The sequence below is a fragment of the Astatotilapia calliptera genome, chromosome 10 (genome assembly GCF_900246225.1).
Source record: "Astatotilapia calliptera chromosome 10, fAstCal1.2, whole genome shotgun sequence".
NCBI classification, from domain to species: Eukaryota; Metazoa; Chordata; class Actinopteri; order Cichliformes; family Cichlidae; genus Astatotilapia; species Astatotilapia calliptera.
This window is the reverse complement of record NC_039311.1, coordinates 10868882-10888795: the sequence shown is the minus strand read 5'-3', so window position 1 is coordinate 10888795 and position 19914 is coordinate 10868882. Positions and strand designations below refer to the sequence as shown.

Below are 19914 nucleotides of genomic sequence, written 5' to 3'. Positions count from 1 at the left end.
AGTGCCTGGTTGGACAGAATCATTAACTGGCAAACATGCTTCCCAGATCAGAGTGGAGCTCTAATTACAGTATGATCATCTAATCATAGAGAACAAGGAAAGACAAAAAAGGGACCCCCATTAGTTAAAGAGAGAAAGGGAGAATGACTCAGAGCTGCAAGATAGATAGATTTGTGAAATATGCACGGTATGATTCAGTCTCATTCTAATGGCAAATAGAGGAAAAGCGTTCACAAATGTTTCAGCTTGCTCCTCCTTCTCCTTTAATCCTATCCATCCTTTTACGCCTCAGTCTTTCTCTCCTCTGCTCCTCTTCTTCAGTCTCAGTCGGCACATTGGAGTGGATTTCTTTTTTTCTCTCCCTCTTTCAGGAAAAAAATAAAAAAATAAAACAGCGTCTCGGGGGCAATTTATTGAGTGCAAATAGCAGATACAGCTGAGAGCCAGGGTATTTTGGAAAGATGCACGGGTGAGCGGGCACAGACCGGTCCGGTGACTAATTACCATAATAACGCGCACAAGTTCGCCGGCGAGTCAGGCACGTTTTATTTCTCCGTATTTCCATGTAGCCAGTGCCGCAGCGGGGAGATAATCGGGCGGAGGGAGCAGTTACAGAGAGTAGACAGAGGGAGAGAGAGAGAGAGAGGGGAGCTGGCAGCACATGATCACACTGGGTATCCAGTCACTGATCAACTGGAGCGTTCATAATTACGCTGGCGACAACATATGGGAATACAACAAGGCGAGATTGTGGTCACACCTGGTTCTGGAGGACACCGGAGGACCCGTGCGGGGACAGAGGCGGCCAAATCTCGGGGACTTTGCATCAAACAGTCGAGAGAAAAGCGTGGCATCCGAAAGCAGCATCATCCGGTAGGTGAGCCTTGATTGATGTGCGCGGACTGCCAATATGCTTGTCATCATCCGATCTGGAAAAGAGAAAAAGAAATCTGTTTTATGGCGCGTTATAGCCCAACAAGTACCTGACACACACACACACACACACACACACACACACACACACACACACACACACACACACACACACACACACACACACACACACACACACACACACACACACACATTTATTTATTTATTTTATTTATTTATTTTTTACTATGCATATATTGGTTTTGTGTTTGTGCCACGGTTCAAGAAGCAATTAGGTCTGTCTGGGAAACAATGCAATCGGCTCTTTGCAAATGCCAAACCACTTGATTGAGGATGCAGGTTTCAGTGGATAGCTGGCAGTTATACACACACATATATATCTAAGCAGTGGTTTTCGATTCGGAGGCCCCGCTTGGATATATATTCAAACAAAAGGGAAGGCACACCATAAAATCTACGGGGATTAGGTGGTGATTGGCGCACATCTACATGCAAAGAAAAACCAGCTTAGTGAAGCAGACAGGCACATCAGGTACATAGCTGAGCTATTTCATATTTACATGTGTAATGTGGATGTGGAGGAACTGTGTGCTTTTTAAATGTGCAACTGAGTCTTGCTGCAAAACAGTCAGTTTACTGAAATCCTGTATACTCCTCAACCCAGCTCCTTGGATGAATCAAGACTGTAAAGTTGGTCAGGTGAGTTGTAAAAGCCCCACCCATTTGCTAAATTTTGACTGACTTGTGTGATAAAGGCTTGTGGACAGAATTGGTGCACATATTCCAAACGCAGCAGCCACTCTCAGGCCATGTATGCCGGTTAAAATGTCATTAAGTTGGGGGAAAGAGATGGAATCAGCACAAGATGTAACAAACTGAAGCCAACAAGAAGAGAAACAGTTGCTTGTGCATTAATAGCTTTTTTCAACTTACTGATTTGATGAACAAAAAAGTGGACAGAATGGGAGAGATTCTAATTTTGCAGGGTCTTTCTGCACCATCAGAATATAAATGTCCTGTATTTGCACAGGTTCCAGTCGTCAATAGATTTTTACACATGAATATGCAGAACCTGTGACAAGTCTTTGGGCTCTGAGGCTCACGTGTTTGAGGAACAGTGCTACTGACTGACTCAGTTTCGGACTCTCTCAAAAGAGGGCCGGCATTCCCCTCCCCCAAATGTATCAGATAAACATTTGCTATGCCAGCTTCATGTTTTAAAAATGTTTCTGTATTTGTAAATGGAAATGGAGAGCCGGATATCCACTGGCTCCTGCAAAAAACACTGCCTATCTGTCTGTTGGATTCTCAGATTGCGTTGCACCAAACTGTGTCTTTAGCAACTCTGAGGAAAACCATTTTCAAGTATTAGTCTCTCTCCATGGAAGGATTTGATGAGGTTGAGCAACCCCATCTTACTTTGACCAAATTTCGCCTGCAGCTTATTGAATAGCCTAGCGAACTTTACAAGCAACCTTTGACAAAAGTCCACAGAGGGGCACTTGATGAGCAGAAATAGAAAAAAAAGGACACACACGAAAAAGGAACTGCACAGGCCTGAGACATGCCTGCTGCAATAACTTAATCTAACCTGTGCACATGGCACTCGAGCGATAGACAAACAGATGGCATCTCCAAAGGAATTCATCTCGTGAAAGTTGGAAGAGGTATTCCTGGATAGGTTACCCTCTGACTTGCTGGCACCGAAGCTTGCGACTGGCAGTGATGATGGCAGGCATGTTGAATGGCCTCACTGATTACATCGCTCACTCTTGTGACTTCTCCACACCTTTTTTTTTGGTAATTTTTTAAAGCCTTAAGAGTCCACGGTGGTTGCTCCGTAGCTGTGATGCTGATGCTGCACAGCGTTGCTGAATTGATTTGCATTTCCTCATCATACATCAATAGAGGCAAGCAATTGAGATTTGCAATTGCACGATGAGCTCGGGCACAATGCGGCCTTTTCCTGTGCTATTAGATGCCCGGTCATTAACATGGTTATTGAATAGTGCGGCTTTCTAATTCATTCTTTTGTGGACGGTGGAGGAGGCACGATATATTGTAGTACGACTGCTTTGTAGCATGAGAGTCTTTGTGTGATGTTTCCAGTGTTATTTGGCGAAGTGATCCTCTGCTACTACAAAACCCAGAGTGGAGCGCAAGGATACAAAAGTTTATTTGGAAGGCACAATACCTTTTATAGCCAGGAGTGTCCAAAGAGTGGCCCACTGTCGCCTGTTGTAACACTGTGAAAACAGTGTATACAGACATTTGTCGGAGCTGCTGTGTTAATTACTTCACTGCATTAAAAGGAAAAAAGATATTTAAGAACAGAATACATTGTAGGATGATTAATGTCTTTGGTGAGATATGTAATAATGTATGGGAGGCCATTCATTATTCCATTTGGCCTCAGGGCTTACTTTCTGTAATGATCAGCTTGCTGTAAGAGTGCCTTACTTGGCAACCTGTGGCAGATCACAAAGTCGTGCTGCTGCTGCCAGTGATAAGCCGGTCCCGAATCATTAGGGCTCATTTCAATTGGCTGTAAATGGAAGGTAACATTACCCGCTGACATATGGCTTATTGATGCTATTGAAGTGTGACTGAGCACGCAATCATTTTGTCCTGGTTCCTTACAGGATTTGTTTGACACCAAAATCGTGCAAAAAAAGGCAAGAAAATAGTACATAGAAGACTTCAGGTAAAGGGCAGCTGGCCACACGTCTGCAACATCGCAGCTTTAACTGAGACCTTGCTTCTTCTTCTTCTTATATTTGTATTTTGTTTTTACCGTCAGAGACAACTCAGTCTCGCTGCAAAGCAACAAAATCACACAGGAGAGATGCAATTCCAGCACATCCTAGCTAGCTGGCCTCAGCTACAGTGCTTCCTGCTCACAGTGGGAATGCACGAACTTCCCGTCCATAAAACATAACAGCACAGCCATTATATTCATGACAGCACAGTCATTATAGGAATGACAGCCTTCCCGCTACCCATTGTTGCCATTAGAGCTGAAAAATTGATGGTTTGCAGTGTATTGAAACCTGTCAGAACACACTGGAGGTGGACTGAAAACCAGGATTAAAACAGCTCATCAAAATAAGTTCAAATTGATTTTGACGGAAAGCACCTATACTCGCTATTGACTCGTGCTGCTAATTGCAAGGTAAGTCATTCCGAGAATCTCACTGTGTTATTTTCAGTGTCATAGTGGTAAAAGAACGCTGATTAGGGACATGCTCGAGTACTAATCGTTATTATTTTTGATGAAACTGAGCGCACTTCAGTTTCTTGCGAGGCCTTAACACGACAAAGCAGTGAGTGTTTGTCATCTGTAGTGTTACAGGCATTGTGGCATCCTTTGTGCTTTCATGCATGCTCTCTTTCAGTAATCAGCGCATTGTTAAAAAACTAGTTTTTCAGCTCCTTTGTAAAGACTTAAAATATCCATAAGGACATGGTGGTTTAGGGATCCGTCATAGTTAAAATGCATTTTGCCCCCCTGCTCTAATGAAAGCCGTTGGTGAACCACATGCCATTTGCAGCAGCACGAGCACAAACACAGTCCCTCTCTTCTTCAGGGAACACATTTAGAGGGGAGGAAGGGAAGTAAAGGAGGTGTAGGCAGAGCTTTCTGGAACCAGCGTGGCTTTCAGTGTCAGTACCCTTGCCACAGGCCTGCGCTGAGCTGGACATCCTCTATCTTTGGCCATGACCACAAATTAATTAGTTGTACATTTGCAGGGTAAACAGCACGTTGAACTACTGCTGACAAAACTGAGGTTCATTGGATTAGTGTTAGTCAGCTGGCTGAGAGACAAGAGAAGGACAGCTTCTGACAGGATGTGCCTCTTTCTGCCTCCAGTTTGTGACATCTCCATGTTACAGTTTTAAACATTCATCTATGTTGCATTCATGTCTTAAATTCTTTCACTCAAATGATAAACACCCATTATCTTAATAATTTTCATGTAAATGAAGGCGTTACCTCACCGTCTTTGTGTGACTTTTTGAGCAGCCATTAGCGTATTTCATTGGAGAAGAGTTGGCAACACCGTCTTTTGTGGATTTACCCAGACATTTATTGTAAACTTCCTGCCATCCTGTGCAGCAGACGCCTGAGTTTTATGAGTGCTATTTATTTGGCAGAGCGCGAACGGCGATATCAGCACATGCACTGCAAACCGAATTCCTTCCAAGGCAAATAAAATATAAAAGGACAGAAAAACATTTCAGATTGTTCACTAATTGCCGTCGATTGTTGTAATGTTGATTGCAAAACAGCTAGCTATACGATATTCTAATGACTCTGTATTAGCCAGCAGAAAATTATAAATGCTTTATTAACAGCTTGCAGTCTTTACTTCTGAAAAAAAGAACAGAAAAGAGATTTTTGTTCAACATCAAGCCTCGCACAATTATGCACAGCAGCTGACGACACCAGCTCTCTATATTGACTCTTTCTGCAAACTGGCATGTAATTGAAATGCCAGCTGAGACGAAATAATTCTTTTCAGGTGCTGTGAAAAAACATTCAAATGTGACATTTTTAAAAATATTTTGGCTCCAAGAATCAAAGTGGAACAACCACAAATGATTACATTCGTGACATAATTCATGGTGGTCTATCCTCACACGAGGGGAACCAGAAATCTCTCCTGTCAAAAAAGGAGTGAAGCCTGCGAGCCAGTTCAGCCAGGTTAACACGCCTCGCTCTCATCACATCAGATTTTGAGCTGCAGAGTTTGCCATCTCTCCATCTGACGTGTCATTGTCAATGCTGCATGCCCTGCACCTCCAACTCCTGTTTCAACCCCTTCACCACCCCAACATCCACCTGCAGGCTCTGAGGGATATTTACTCATAACCTCCCGTTTTCCACGTGATTCACATATTTGCAGGGAGCAGTGAGCTGGGAGCCTTTATTCTGCTGCTCTAATCAATCCTTCATTTAAACGTGAGTTGTCTGACTGAAGTGAGAAAAACCCAACGTTTATTTAGGCACACTGAACTAGGGCAAAATGGATTCTCCCAGCTAAACAATGAGAGGAAGATTGCTGTGCTGAACTTCTAAATGGGGACGGAGCTGTCAGGAACGCAACCAAAGTGCTTGTTTTCTTCTTTTTGTCTTAAACCGTCACTAATAGTCCCCCCCCCCCCCCCTTTGAAGTGGTCAGCCTTTCGTGGAGAGTGATGGTGACGTTGAGGAGTTGGGGAGGCTCAATCTCAATACACATTTGAAAAACAAACTAATGAAGACACTTGGAACATGACGGGTGGTGCAGATTGGGTGGGGGACTTGGGGGGGTGGCGTAATCCACCACTGCTGTTACTCTTAACAACCAGTCCTTTTGCTAAATGTGGAAAAGGCTTCAGCTCGTCTTCTAAAATGGATTCTAGGTGCAAAAATGAGAAATTGGCAATTTAATGATATCATTAGAAAAGACCAGACAGGAACTGTTCTTCCTCTCCTGCTATGCCTCAGTCTAGTCTTACTGCGTGTGCACTGCATATCTTTTTCTGATTGCATCAGCTGTGTTGGTGATATAACCATTTACTGTGGTTGGAGGCTACACGAACAAAGCTTCCTGCATTAATTTTGTCCATTTCAGTTGTTTGTACATCTACCATTTTCACAGGGAAAAAAAGCCTCTTGATGTTTCGGTCTTTGAAAAAACAGGAAGCAGGTTTAACACGGTGACGTTCAGAACAGTGCTACTTTGGCCGCGCATGCAGAGCGACCAGTTCACGGACAGATGAAAGCTCGGCGCAGATGAAAGCTGCGCGAGGATGTGGGGTCATCACCGCGCTGTCACCGCCCAATAGCTGGCTTTACTTTCGGAATAAGCGATATTCTAGAGTCTCCTGAATTGAATGTCGAATAACAATAGTTGTGGGAACAGACATCAATGGCTTGAAGCTGCTCGTGTGAGCGTACTGAGCTGGAATAAAATCACAATTTGTCGGTCTCAAAAGAGCCTGTGTTGCTCATCCACAGGAAATATTATTTCCTCCTTCATACATTGTATTGCCATGTTGAGAGAGTGAAAAAGCAAATTCTTTCAATTTTCATTCATTCTTCATTTTAGTAACAGGCTCAGGGTACACATGATGAAGGAGATCTAGTGTAGATAAAGTCTGGAAGAAGTAATGAAAAAAAATCCAAACTTCTGCCTGGAAGAAACGCTAGTGAAATAGAAGAAAGGCACACTGATACTGATATCTTATGAACAATATGTAGCTCATAACTGCTGTTATACAACACAGAGCGCCACTGCTGCACAGGAAAACACTGCTTATGTTAGGATGATGGTGCAGTTTTGTACATGTTCATGCTATCCTAGATTTTTTATAGTGTATCTCAGGCAAAATTGTTGGGATTTGAGGTCTAAGGTGAAGCTCGCATACTGATAATTATTATCTGAGTGAGTGATTTTCAAAGTCGATTTAAAAAGGCTAAGACCTTTCGAGTCTAAAATGCAAAAACAGCAGCCGTTAATGGTGTTTTTCTCAAATACGCTGCGGTGCTAAATGAGACATGAAGTAGGCTTTCTGAGGCCCCAAAGTATTGACACCGCTGAATCCAACGCTAGTCTCTGAATGTATCTTTTAAACCTTCTTGTTTGCTTTAAATCAAAGAAACAAGTATCTTATGAAAAGCCTAAGCTTGTGGGCTTAGTTTTGTTTGTCAGTAATCAAGCTTGATCCCACATCTCCTGACAAAATATGCACAAAAAAAGAAATGGCAGAGCCACCCAAGCTTCAAAAGGCTGCTCAGATGTGAACTATAGAATGAGCAAAAATGAATTAAATATTAAACGTTTCCCATGAGATGAAACGTGATTGGCGGGTGAAGCCGCATGTGTCTTGTCCACTCGTGTAACATGAAAGGTTTAAAGAACTCTACTAATCTGTAAATCTGCCGCAGCTGAGCAAAGAATATATGGAACAACTTCACATCAAATCCAGTGTGCTGAGATACAGTGTTTTCCAAAATAACAGCAGACATGCTGCTGACCTTTTTTTTTTTCCCTTATAGTAATTTACTCTGTGGCTGTTGATTGATGGCCTCCAAGTCAGAGAGAGCAATCATGACATCAGATTTTATACAGTATGTTTTTAGTGCAGCGGTGCTCCTTTAAGGCTTCACAACAATCTTCATTCATCACACGCAAGTGGAAAACAAGCTTTTGCTAAAAACAAAAAACGCACATACACACACACAAAAAAACGGATGCGTCATTTTCCTGCTGTTTACTAGTCGTTGTAGTTTGAGGGAACAACCCATTGCACCCCTCCCTCCACCATTTACTTCCTGTGCTCATGAAGATGAGGCCATCAAGATGAGACCTTTTGCATCCCATTTTTCACTCGCATTGATGAATTTGTATTTCCATCATATTTTGGAACCTGTTTGTCATTGCGCCTGCTTAATTAGAGGAGGAAAAGTGAATCCGAACCCAAAGGGATGACTGTTTTTGTTCTGGCTAAAATGAGCCTTTTTTCCCCTCCCAAGGAGCTTCTCTTTCTACAGTGGAGCTTTATTTTTCCCCAGTCTGTGCTAATTAGTCGGAGGAGCACTGTAATGAATACTGCAACAGGCGATGGGTAAATGTGTAGTCCTCTGCAAACAAAGCAATTCAAAGTATGCATAAAATACCACGTTGCTGTATACGGTTAATGTCACGGGAAACCCTAGGGTGCACTCATTTGGACTAATGTATTAGGAATCACTGTGTTGTGGCCTGCATATTTAGCAACTTTGCCATCAACATGAAAAATGGTTAGTCATATTTCCCTTCCACATCACGCTCGCCTTCTCGCTCCTTTTTCCTTCAGTGTCGTTTTCTCCTTTTCTCTGTGATGTCGACCCCTCTTCTTTTGAGCTGCTGTGTTTTTTTTTTGTTATCATCAGAGAGACAAATGAGAAACAAGAAAGAAAGAGAGCCTCGGGGCTCGTGTCCTCACATCATCACCACCCCCTTTATCTCTCCCCGCACTCCTTCTCCTTCTCTATCCTCCATCTTTCCGTCTTCCTGAGTGACAGCTGGCAGCCAGTAGGGTACAGTGGGCATGCCAAACCAAGTGCAGATATTTGCCAAGTGACTTGAGAAAATACACATTTGAACGTGACTGACTCATGCATGCTGTGGATCCTCCTTTTGCTGCTCTTTTATTTCTTTTCGGATAGCTCAAACAGCGTGTGCGGCGCGCATTACACTCCTCGGCTGCCCACGGATCTTTGTGGTCATTAAAACATGTACGTCCGCAGAAGGCTTGTAAATGAATCCGTTGGGACGGTCTTGAAGCAGAGGCCGCGAAGGCAGCTGCCATAAAATTGAGCTTTGAAAGCGCAGCATGTGGACAAGAAATGATTAAAAAAAAACAGTTGCACGTGTATTGATTTTAAAATTTTGAATTTTGTTGGAAACACATTCATTCGTGATGGAGGAAGACTACTCGCTTAGAATTTGACTCAAATTAAAGAGTAATTGACCTCTAATGCTGTGACTCCTGCACATTTACAGAGCTTCACACTCCAAACAGCACAGCTTCGGCTTAGCCGAGTCTTATATCTTATCACTCAGCATGCCATATGTGACATGCTGAGTTGTAAGTGGTGTTGAAAAACACGAGGAGCTGCCATGAAAAAGGAGGATTATTCTTTAATAATTTTCACAGAATTCCCTAACGGCAGGCTGCTTTCTTTTCATTCCTTTGCCCTAAATGGGAATTGACATTTGGGTCAGGTTCTCTGGGTGATGAAGAGCGAACAGAGGTTCTGAAAATCCAAGATTAGTGTTGCATGGAGGCCTGATTGATGAATTTTACAGCAGTTTATGGAGGTGCACAGGTCAGTGATTGCAAACAGGGAATTACAGGAAAAAAACGATTGCCTACATAGAGAGTACAAGAAAATCAAAGCATACAAGAGAAAGGGAAACACACACGCGGACACTCACACACACACACACACACACACATCACATGCCCACGGCGAATATCAATCTGTAATCTGGGATTATTCTAGTACAGAAGGAGGGCATTTCCAGCACTTTATACTATGTGGGAATACACAAAATGCACAAAAAAGACAAAAAAAAGACAAAACACAAATCTGAACCTTGAGGGATAAAGCAAGACAGACGGTAATGAAAAATCAGTGATACAGAGATTTGTTGTTTTGCTTTGATGGGCGAGACAGACAGATAGAGGGAGAGGGAGAATCCAATTCTGAGCCCCCGAAACAACAGCAACAATAATCCGCTGGAGGCAAGAGACACTTCACAGACGTTTCAGTATACATCTGATTTCTGCACGAACGTTCTATTGGTGCCATTAGCACGAGTTCAACATCCAGCATCATAACACTGATTGCTCCAATAACAGTTGGGACATTTGTATAATTATCCAAACAGACAGGAAGCCTTTACACTACATGGCATTATGTGGCTTTGCAGCGCAGTGAAAGCTGGTGGAAAAGAGGCTGCTTTATGACATATAAAAGAGAGGCTGGTGGCGAATGGTGGAGCAGAACAGGGAGAGACTGCTGCTCTTTATGGTGGAGACATCTTGGTAATTAATCAGCATCAATTTTGATAATGGAGAAAGAGCGTAGATCTAATAAAAAAAAATACACACAGGAACATTTTCTTCCCATTTTGTAAATAACTAAAATGAAAAACTTTGGGGTTTAGCTCAATGGGCAGCCAAAACAAGACTAATTAATCTCATCTAACAGAGAAGAATACATGTTTGCGAGTTCCAGCCTTGATCCTTATTCTCTTCACTTAAATTATATGTTTGAGATCCCTTCCCAGACGCCTTAACGCCCACTCACATCCTGGGCCATCTGATCTCAGGAATTCGCATGGTAAGGTGGGGCCAGGTTTCACAATGAACTCACCCGAAACTCTGGCTGATTGGGACCCACACCCAGTTTCACACCTTGGGTCAGGCGATTAGAGGATCATCAGGGGGTCCTTTTGTCCCTCTGTGGGGGGTTACTCCCACTAGGTTTATATCTGGGACTCTCCACCATTTGACCTTAGAACTGAGGAAGCTTCTCGGATGAGAGGTGAAACGTCTTCAAGTAACTTAAAGAAGTCCAGACGCTTTTCTTTGCAAGCTCCTTTGACTACGATGACCTGGATAACTGAGAACCTTCACAGATAAATTATATGTAGTTTTTTTGGTCAGTTGTGGTGTGCACTAAAAGCAGAGAGGCTATACTGGTGTAGCATGGTGGCCTGCTAATGCTGCTCCACACTCAAATCATTTAAGTCACACTTGGGTTTCAGTGGTCATTGGGATTCCTTTTTACAAGCCCACTGATCAATCAGTCTCGTAATTCAATCTCCCCCCGGTCAATCGTGTTTATATGAATAATTCACAAACCATCACAGAAAGCTCGGTGAACTGGCTCACAAGTAGGACGCTGCCCTTTAATAGCGGGGAGACGTGAATGCAATAAGTCCAAAGGAAAACCAGATAACATGAAAATGCCCGTCTAGCTGGGTGCTGCTGTGGGTTTGAACTTTCACCTCTGTGAATTTTATGGATGAAAAGCTGTTTCCTCTCAGCTTTCTAAACTTTCAAGCGTAAATGCTCACAGAGCCCGAGTGTTGCCCACACTCCGCCGCTGTATCTCTGCTGTGGAGTTTCAAAATAAAGGCAACCTTTTGATTACAGTCTGTGAAATCGAACTATTAAAGTTCTCAAATTGTTCCTGAGTTTTTACCTGTAAAAATCGTTATCAAATTTTTTTATTTATATATTGATAGTTGTTTGTATTTGTTTTTTTCTTCTTCACCATTTTTGATTCATTGATGTGCAAAATTATAACAGATTCTGTGCACCGCGACATGGACACGTTTGAGATTTGAGTCGCTCATGCAACTCTAAAGTGACGCTCACGATTTAGATGAATCATCTGCATTCTCGAGTTCCTATAAATATTAAATATAACCTCTTAAAAAGTGCTCGTTGTCATTTTTAGTATTCAGTTTTAGTGTATGGAGAAATTAAGCCAGATTTTCAGGGGCTTTGTGTTAAACACACAAAATTAGGGCAGGAAGATAATTAAAAGAGGAGGAGGATTAGTTGGATAAAATTATATTTAAATATAGAATAATAAGCCTCTGTAATGGTGCTGTAACTTGATTGTACAACAGTAGTACGAGTTGGCGCAGTGCATTTAGCGGTTTAATATATCACATTGCATGTAATTACTGGGACTGGTGTATTATAAAAGTCAGAGTTTCACAATTTCATCTCTTTAACATGACAAATGACAAATGCATTACATCACTGGGCTGTATTACGTATATTTTTTACATGATAAACTACCACATTTGCAAGTGCAAATTTATGCCAATAGCTTTGTTTCCCCCCAGTTTCCTGTTTCAGATTAATGCCTCTCATTTAGCTCTTGCATGCAGCCAGCCTATGCCAGTCACATGCAGCATCCGTCTGTTCTATACTTTGCGGCACAAATGCAGAATCAGAGCCTGTTGCACCGCCCACACTAGGTCAGATTACAGCGACACATCAGTCGCTCGCGGTGTGGACGCACTGTCAGAGTGCAATAACTGCCAGCCCACACAGACGGTGCCCAGATGGACAGGTTTACTGTTTCTGATTTCCTTCCCTCCTCCTGCCACTGAACAGTCCTCTCCCTCTGCTTCAGGCTTTGTGCTTTGTGAAATGAAGTGCGATGATCAATTGCGCTGAAAATTTCTCAGAAGGTTTAAAATGGAGTTCCGTGGCCCCGGCCTGCCTGCTGAATTTTTTAACTTGTGCACTGTGCACAAAGACAAATGACTACCCTTTATGGAACTGCCTTAAGCAGTCTGATTATTATACTGTAGGAGTTTAATATTAAAGAGGAGAGTTGTTAAATATACAAAAACATAACATTTTGTGATTTATGATCTTTGTGGTAAATTTGATCATATCTTTTTTATGAAACTATCTGGTTTCTCTGGGGGTTTTTTTAAACTAATAAAACAGAAGTCCTATGCATGTATTTTAACAGCGTCACAGTTGGTCATGTGGCCATGGATTTCTTCCAGTACACACACTTTCTGAGAATAAAGGAATTGGATTGGAGATTAAAAAATACCAGGAAAACATAAACTTTCTTGACATTTAGGTTATTGGTTTTGTGACTGCAGAGAAGGTTTATGGCAGGGAGCTTTCTCAGAGGCCAAAAGAAGACAAAGAAAGCTAATCTCACTTAGAAGGGTAAAATCAGCTTTAAACCTAATGAAGTATTATACTGGGGTCAATGAGGTAGAGGCACTGCAGTGAGCACACACAGCGTGCATGCATGTGTGTATGCACAGTTTGTGTGAGTGCGCTTTGTTATATGAGTGGGGGTTTGTTTGTCAGGGGGTTGCAGTGATAATGTTGGCATCATCAAGACGTGAAGTCTTTCAAGGGAGATTGAGCAACGTTAGGGTGTAAGGGCAAGAGAGAGTAACGTCTACTTCCAGGACTTTCCACACAGTAGAACTAACAGCAGCTCTGGGAGGCTGTATTTATGCACTTGGAGCTAACAAAGCTGGACTTTTAATCAAAGTTATTACAATTTCTCCTCAGGGAAACAGGAATACATGTATGCGAAAAAAAATTGTTAGGGGGTTCATTTTGCTCACTTTTGCTTGAGTTGTGACAATAAACGCTTTGCACTTTACCCCGCCACGTTCTCGTCCTTTCACGTGGTGTGCTTATCTTTACTGCTCAAATGTTGTGGACCGCTCTGCCAGTTTTTGTATTATCGCAAACCACACAAACAGAATTTGGGTAAACGTTGTGCGATCGTGTGTGAAAATGAACATTTAATCTTTTTCCACCCCCCAATCTGGCCCTCTGCTGACATTTTAAATACTTATGCAATGCAAGTAACATAAATTATATGATGACAGTATTTGAAAACTGCAATGATATTTATACTATATATATAGTGAGCAACATACAAATGTAGACTAATCTTATATAGTAATGTGTTCATGTGTTTTTTACCTCAAGAGTTAGTGGAGACCAAAAAGGAGGTAGGGTACATATTGGGCTTTAAATAGGATCCTAGATAAATAATTGAGTTGAACTGCAACTTGCATGTTTTTGCTATATCAGCTTTCAGGTGATAATATATTATGTTGGGTTTACAGCGTGTTTGTGCCTGAAGTGAAGAGAAAGAGGCCCGAGTGCAGTTTTTAGCTCGTCAGGTTGAAGGACACATGGGCTCATGCCACAGCAAAGGCATCCACTGATTGTCCGTCCTTCTACAATTCAAAAGGATTGCTACAGGATTGGTCCGAGTTTAATCAAACTTCATCAATGATTACCTAATGGGTCCTAACCCAAACTGTTCTCAAGGCTTTACAGGCACTTTTCCATTTTCTCTGCGTAGCCTTCATGCTCATTACTTCCACTTTCTCCAATTCCTCCTCCTCATGTACTGAACAGTATTCAATTTAGATCATTTAGAAAAGCTAACACAAGATTCTCAATGCGTAAGACCAACCTGCACAAAAACATAAAGAACTTCCAAATGATGTGATACCTTGAAATACCTTGTAACCTATTAGATCAATCAGGATTTTAATTTTCATGATAATGGAGGGAGTGGCTCCTACATTAGAAAGGTGTGCCATAATCACCATTATGGTAACATCAGTAATACTGTTGAAGTGTTTATTCTCTTTAATGCTTTTTTGGGGCCATTGTTACCACTGACCATGTAGTCATAATCCTCCTGAACTCAAACAAGATTCATTTGTCCTGGATATGACTGTTTTTAAGTCTCATTAGCCTGTGCAACACAGCCGACCAATGACAAGAGAGATCATCACTTTTTCTGTACTTCACATATTACCATAACCTGAGAACAATGAGCAAACTGTAATTTTCATAACAAAAACCAGGTTAATACAAACCACTTCATAGAAAATGAACATCAACATAGTGAATTCATTGAACTATAGTCTGATTTTCAATTACTTCTATTAACAGTCAGAGTTGCAGACTTGTTTGGAGAGTTCAGGTTATGCAGAACATCAGTATAAAACATTAAGCATGAATTAGATGGGTGTGTTTTCTATTTGGTATACTGTACCTGTTCTTAGACTGATGGCTTAAATTTCAGCCTGCTGTAATCTATAGTTTAACAGTACAGTCATATTTGAATTGTTCACATTAAATTTATTTGCTTTAAGCAAAAGAAAAGTGAATGTTTTATAACTATTACTGTAAACGAGCACGATTAGCAGTTCAGTAATTTAAAAACGTATTGCTCAAGTAAGATGTCTTGATGAGGACGTGTGTAATTAGTTCTGTAAAATGTGGTCAGTGTAATGTCCAGATACAAGTCAAGGTTGAGCTGCTCTATGGGCCCAAGTCAAGGGCGTGTGGTTTGAGAGATGACAGCTATATTTTCCCCACCAGGACAATAAATGTCATCAGTCCTAAAAATATGGCAGCAGCAGTGCTGTGGTCAAAGGTCAAAATGGACAGAGTTCAAAAATAGAGTTTTTCCCGAAATTTAATGATAGCCATGGATGCCAGCAGGTTCACTGACAGAGATAAAAACCTGGTTGACCTCCCAAAAGCCACATGGAGAAATATGAAATTTTGTGGCTTCAGTCACCGCCACAGCTGCTGCATTCAAATCTGAATTCATTGAGTTTCAATACACTGCAGATTATGCCATCAGAGTTTCGGTCTCCCCTCAGTCAAAGATTGTCCCAGGTACTGTAACTAGTAGATGTAAGTTCAGTCAGTTAGTTAGTCAGCTATTGCATGTTTATCGTATTCATTTAATCTTAGAAAATGTATTCTTTGGTGCTGGACTTTGAGTCTTTGACTGAGAGAGAATGCGTGAAGAGAAATTGTTAAACTCAATAAAAATTTGTAATCGCTAAATATAATATAAGAGGTTATTTTAAAAAATAAATATGAAAGTGCACACATGTAGCAAGACAGCTGCTAATGACAACAACTAAAGCAGCCTTGATTGTAAATTAGGGGGAAAATACCAGTTCTGACAGTAACACTGTTTCTGTGTCAGGAGTGAATAAATAATGTTGTGAATAATTATGTAAACAACTGTCCTCTTTATACAGGTTTCCACACTCCATCCACCTTCTTATATGCCTGTTTGGGGTGCAGTAAAGAAACAAAACACAGTAAATGAAGTTAAAGATGATTTAGTCTCATGAGCCGGCGAGACGATTTCCTATCTAACGCTAGAATGAGCAGTCATGCTAACAGGAGGCTCCTTACATGTTTCAAATAATAAGCCATGTTTGAGGCTGACAAATGCTAATTGAGTGTTTGCCTGTTTGTCTCTCAAAATGATCCCACACTTTGATTTTCCTGCCTGGCATACATTATTATTACACTGCCAGGACCAGCTGTGTGAATAATAATATCTTCCTGTGACTCACTGACCGAGGAAAACATTTCTAAGATGTTTCTGATCAACCGATGCCTAGATGACTGTGACAGTTAAGCAAACAATTATAAAAACGTCCAATATAACAAATGGGTATTTCGAATTTTACAAAATAGTTTAGTTTTTTTTGGCTCCTAACAATCTGGGTATCTGGGACCATGTGAGGATACAATAGAGGCTTTTTTCCCATTAAGAACAGAGGAAGCCTCACGAAAGAGGAGGAAACTATGCCTTCTGCCTCTCACCATGTACTGCCAAGTCCTTCTGTATCATTTTATGCTTGATTTTCTTTTCCTATTACCTCATGAACAGACAGTATGGCGGCCCATGGGATATGTCAACATGCAGAGCCATTAAAATATTAGACCTCGTTTATTATTAACTCTGTAGCGTACACAACTGGCAGCAACCTTTTAATATTCATACAGCTTGACTGTTCCCTAATGATGCTAAGAGGACCGAGCGGGATCAGATTAATGCAGGCACACACACACATGCATGCACACATGCAGGCGGACTATGACAATCGGGTACATAATTGGACATATAGCTTTTAATAATCAGTTCACTTATCTAGGTGTAACTAATGGAAATGCACACATGAAGGATCTTTAGAGCTGAAGATGTTCGGTGCAGCACTGTGGTCAGATTGACGTGGCCCGTTAGATTAGATCAGCTTGAGCTATTTCTGTCTTTTTTTGGGTCCAAACTCGCTGCAGGGAGGAGAGGTTGGAACACTGTCCGCTCGGCTGAGTGGTCGAGTGAAGGCGACCCGTCACGCACACAGAAAAGACTTTTTAGAACAAACATTTTTTTTAGTTGGGGGGAGTTAAAGCTTTCAGTGAACTGCACCTCATCTGAGCTGCAGGCCTCCAAACAGAGAGAATAAGCTGGTATATTGGTCAATGCTACAAGGACCGAGAAACGTTAATAATGCAGTTTGGACAGCGATATTGCGATCTCTTGCTTTCTCGGGGAGTTGTAAATTTGTCGTTAAAAAGCAAGAACAACAAAACCAGAATTATCCAGACGTGAGTCATCTGCAAGATTGGTCTATGTTTTCTGGATGCCCTTTGTCCCTCTCTATTCTTATCCTGCCTAATTTCCTCTCTGTCTCACACGTTCTTTTTTTTGTCCCCCAGCATGTTGACCTTGTCCCCTATTCCACCTTATTCGATCGGGAGATACTCCACAAAGTAGTGTGTGTGACTGTGTGTGTGAGTGTCTGTGTGAGAGGAGGGCCAAAGAAGAAACACAGTGGTGAGAGAGAGAGCAGTGAAGAGAGAAGGAGGAAGAGAGAGAGCAGTGAGGTGTCCAGCACTTAAATTGCCTGTTTATTTCCAGTCATTGCATCAATTACACTGATACAGCTTAAAAATGGGCCCCTGTGTTTGTGTGTATGTGGGAGATGGGGGATGGAATAGAAAAACAATTAGGAATGATAGATATGGAGATTTTTTTATGCTGTAGTATGCAGTTTTATGCTTTGTGCGAGTCACAGAAACACACAAGGGGACAGAGAAAAGAATTTATGTTTTGTTACCAGGCAGTAAAGGAGTGGAAACTACATTTCACTTGTGATCTTTTTGACATCTAATTGCATGCGCGTGAAGAGGGCTGCCTGGGTGTGTCTGCATGTGTGTGTTATGTGGGGTCAGCCTGTGGCTGCCCTGAGATCGGGTGCGTGATCGTCTGCTCTCTGGAGAAGAGGGGCGTGCCTGTGACAGGCTGCAGTGATTAGTGGAGCTCAGCGGGCAGAATATGTCAGACTCAGCCGACTCCATGAACCATTTCGGCCTGCAACTCTGCAATTTGTCTCCCACTTTGCATCATATAACAGCCTCAATGTGGCTGCTGCATGCGCGTTTGAAACGCTCCCGATTGTCTCGCCTTGCATTTCTTTTTGGGCCTCCTGTGGCGAGGTCGATTTGAAGCACTGATTGGTGAGATGCTACCAAATTACGTTTGCACGATAAGGCTTTTTTTCACAGGAAGGAAACATAATGATTTGAATACACTACAATTACAGCTTACTTTAGCTAATATGAGAGTACATATTGTTTGAAGTCAACGCTTGTTAAAGAAAAAAAAACTTCTCAGGTTTGGCTCCTCCAGCAAAGATATTATGAAGAACAAAAATGAATTCAATTAGTGAAACTGAGCAAAATTACAAACTACACTTTAACTGTTTATGCCTTTGAATAAAGTACTTACAGCACCCACTTGTTCTGTCTTAGGCCAAAGATCACTCAGACAGACACGTGCGGTTATACAAGATTCGCACTCTGAAAGCAACCCACATTAACTCTTATATTTCTTATGCTTTGGTTTTCCTCTCAATCTAATTTTCATACGTGAACATGATTTACTGCATTTGAACTTGTTGACTGCTGCAGCACATTATTGTGTAAATATCCCTGAAATGTTGCCTCAGTCTGTTTAGCTGCTGGTTTGTCCCTCTCTGTAAGTTACTATTTAAATATTACATATTGGAAAGTAATTTGATTCATTAGTAGCTCACTGGAAAACTTCTCAACACTTTTCTTTATTGCTCACATCAGATCTGTTAGCTGTCTTTAAAAATCTCAAGCCCTGCAGCCCTTGTACTTGTAGAGCTCTCGTGGCTCTCTTCCACAGCATGTCCTCCATCCTGTCTTCCTTCTCTCACCACAACCGGTCGCAGCAGATGGCCCCGCCCCTCCCTGAGCCTGGTTTTGCCGGAGGTGTCTTCCTGTTAAAAGGGAGTTTTTCCTTTCCACTGTCGCCAAAGCGCTTACTCATAGGAGGTCATTAGATTGTTGAGTTTTTTCAATATAAAGCGCTTTGAGGCGACTGTTGTTGTGATTTGGCGCTATATAAATAAAATTGAATTGAATTGAATTTTAGAGTAGTGTACAGTGTGGTTTATGAAGCTTACATGTGTTGCTACTGGACATTAACGTTGCAAAACAATGCTTATTTACAGATCCAGTAGTTAATGAGCAACATTAGCATTCATCTGCTGTGATGTTTTTATCTAAAAACTGAAAGTTCATTATTGCCTTTTTTTAAAATCATCATTATTTTTTAAACTCTATTTATAGTCTCTAACAACTCTTGAGGGAGTTGGTAGTTTGCAGCAATTACGACAGCATGTTTACCTGGCCATACTTAACTTCTGTTTGATGTTTAGCAGACAGTGTTTTTAGAGCTTTTTCTCAAGAAATACCTGATGCACCCACCAGCTGTTTAAACCTTTTTATTTGTGAGGGGCAGCCAGTCACAAGAGAGCTGCCTTTAATGGGATAGAGTACCTAAAACTACTTGTTTCAGATTGAGAGACTGCACCAATGCCCAGAATAGGATAAATAAGGACTATTTGAACTGCAAATCATGCAAAGCTACCCTACTAGAGTCCAAGAATAAAAACAGCAGGGAATGAGCTTAACAGGTCCTCTTTAAAGCTCTCTGAATCCAAGGGGATCTGCAGACTTGAGGTGCCAATTTTCTGCAGGTTCCTCACCCAGCCTATTTCTGTCACATTGTTTTCAGATTTTCATTTGAGAAGAATCAACAAC

The 19914-nt window shown here is 41.5% G+C and overlaps 1 protein-coding gene across 3 annotated transcripts in view; it reads left to right on the top strand.

The window, feature by feature from the left end:
* Window positions 1–346: 346 nt before the first annotated feature.
* flrt1a (fibronectin leucine rich transmembrane protein 1a) overlaps window positions 347–19914 on the top strand; it is a 44285-nt gene continuing 24717 nt past the window's right edge. For 2 of the 3 annotated variants that reach the window (XM_026181875.1, XM_026181871.1), the window contains exon 1: window positions 347–873. The gene's annotated coding sequence lies outside the window, so the exon portion shown is untranslated. Of the gene's footprint in view, window positions 878–19914 lie in introns of all 3 variants that reach the window. The other variant, XM_026181874.1, reaches the window with a different exon arrangement.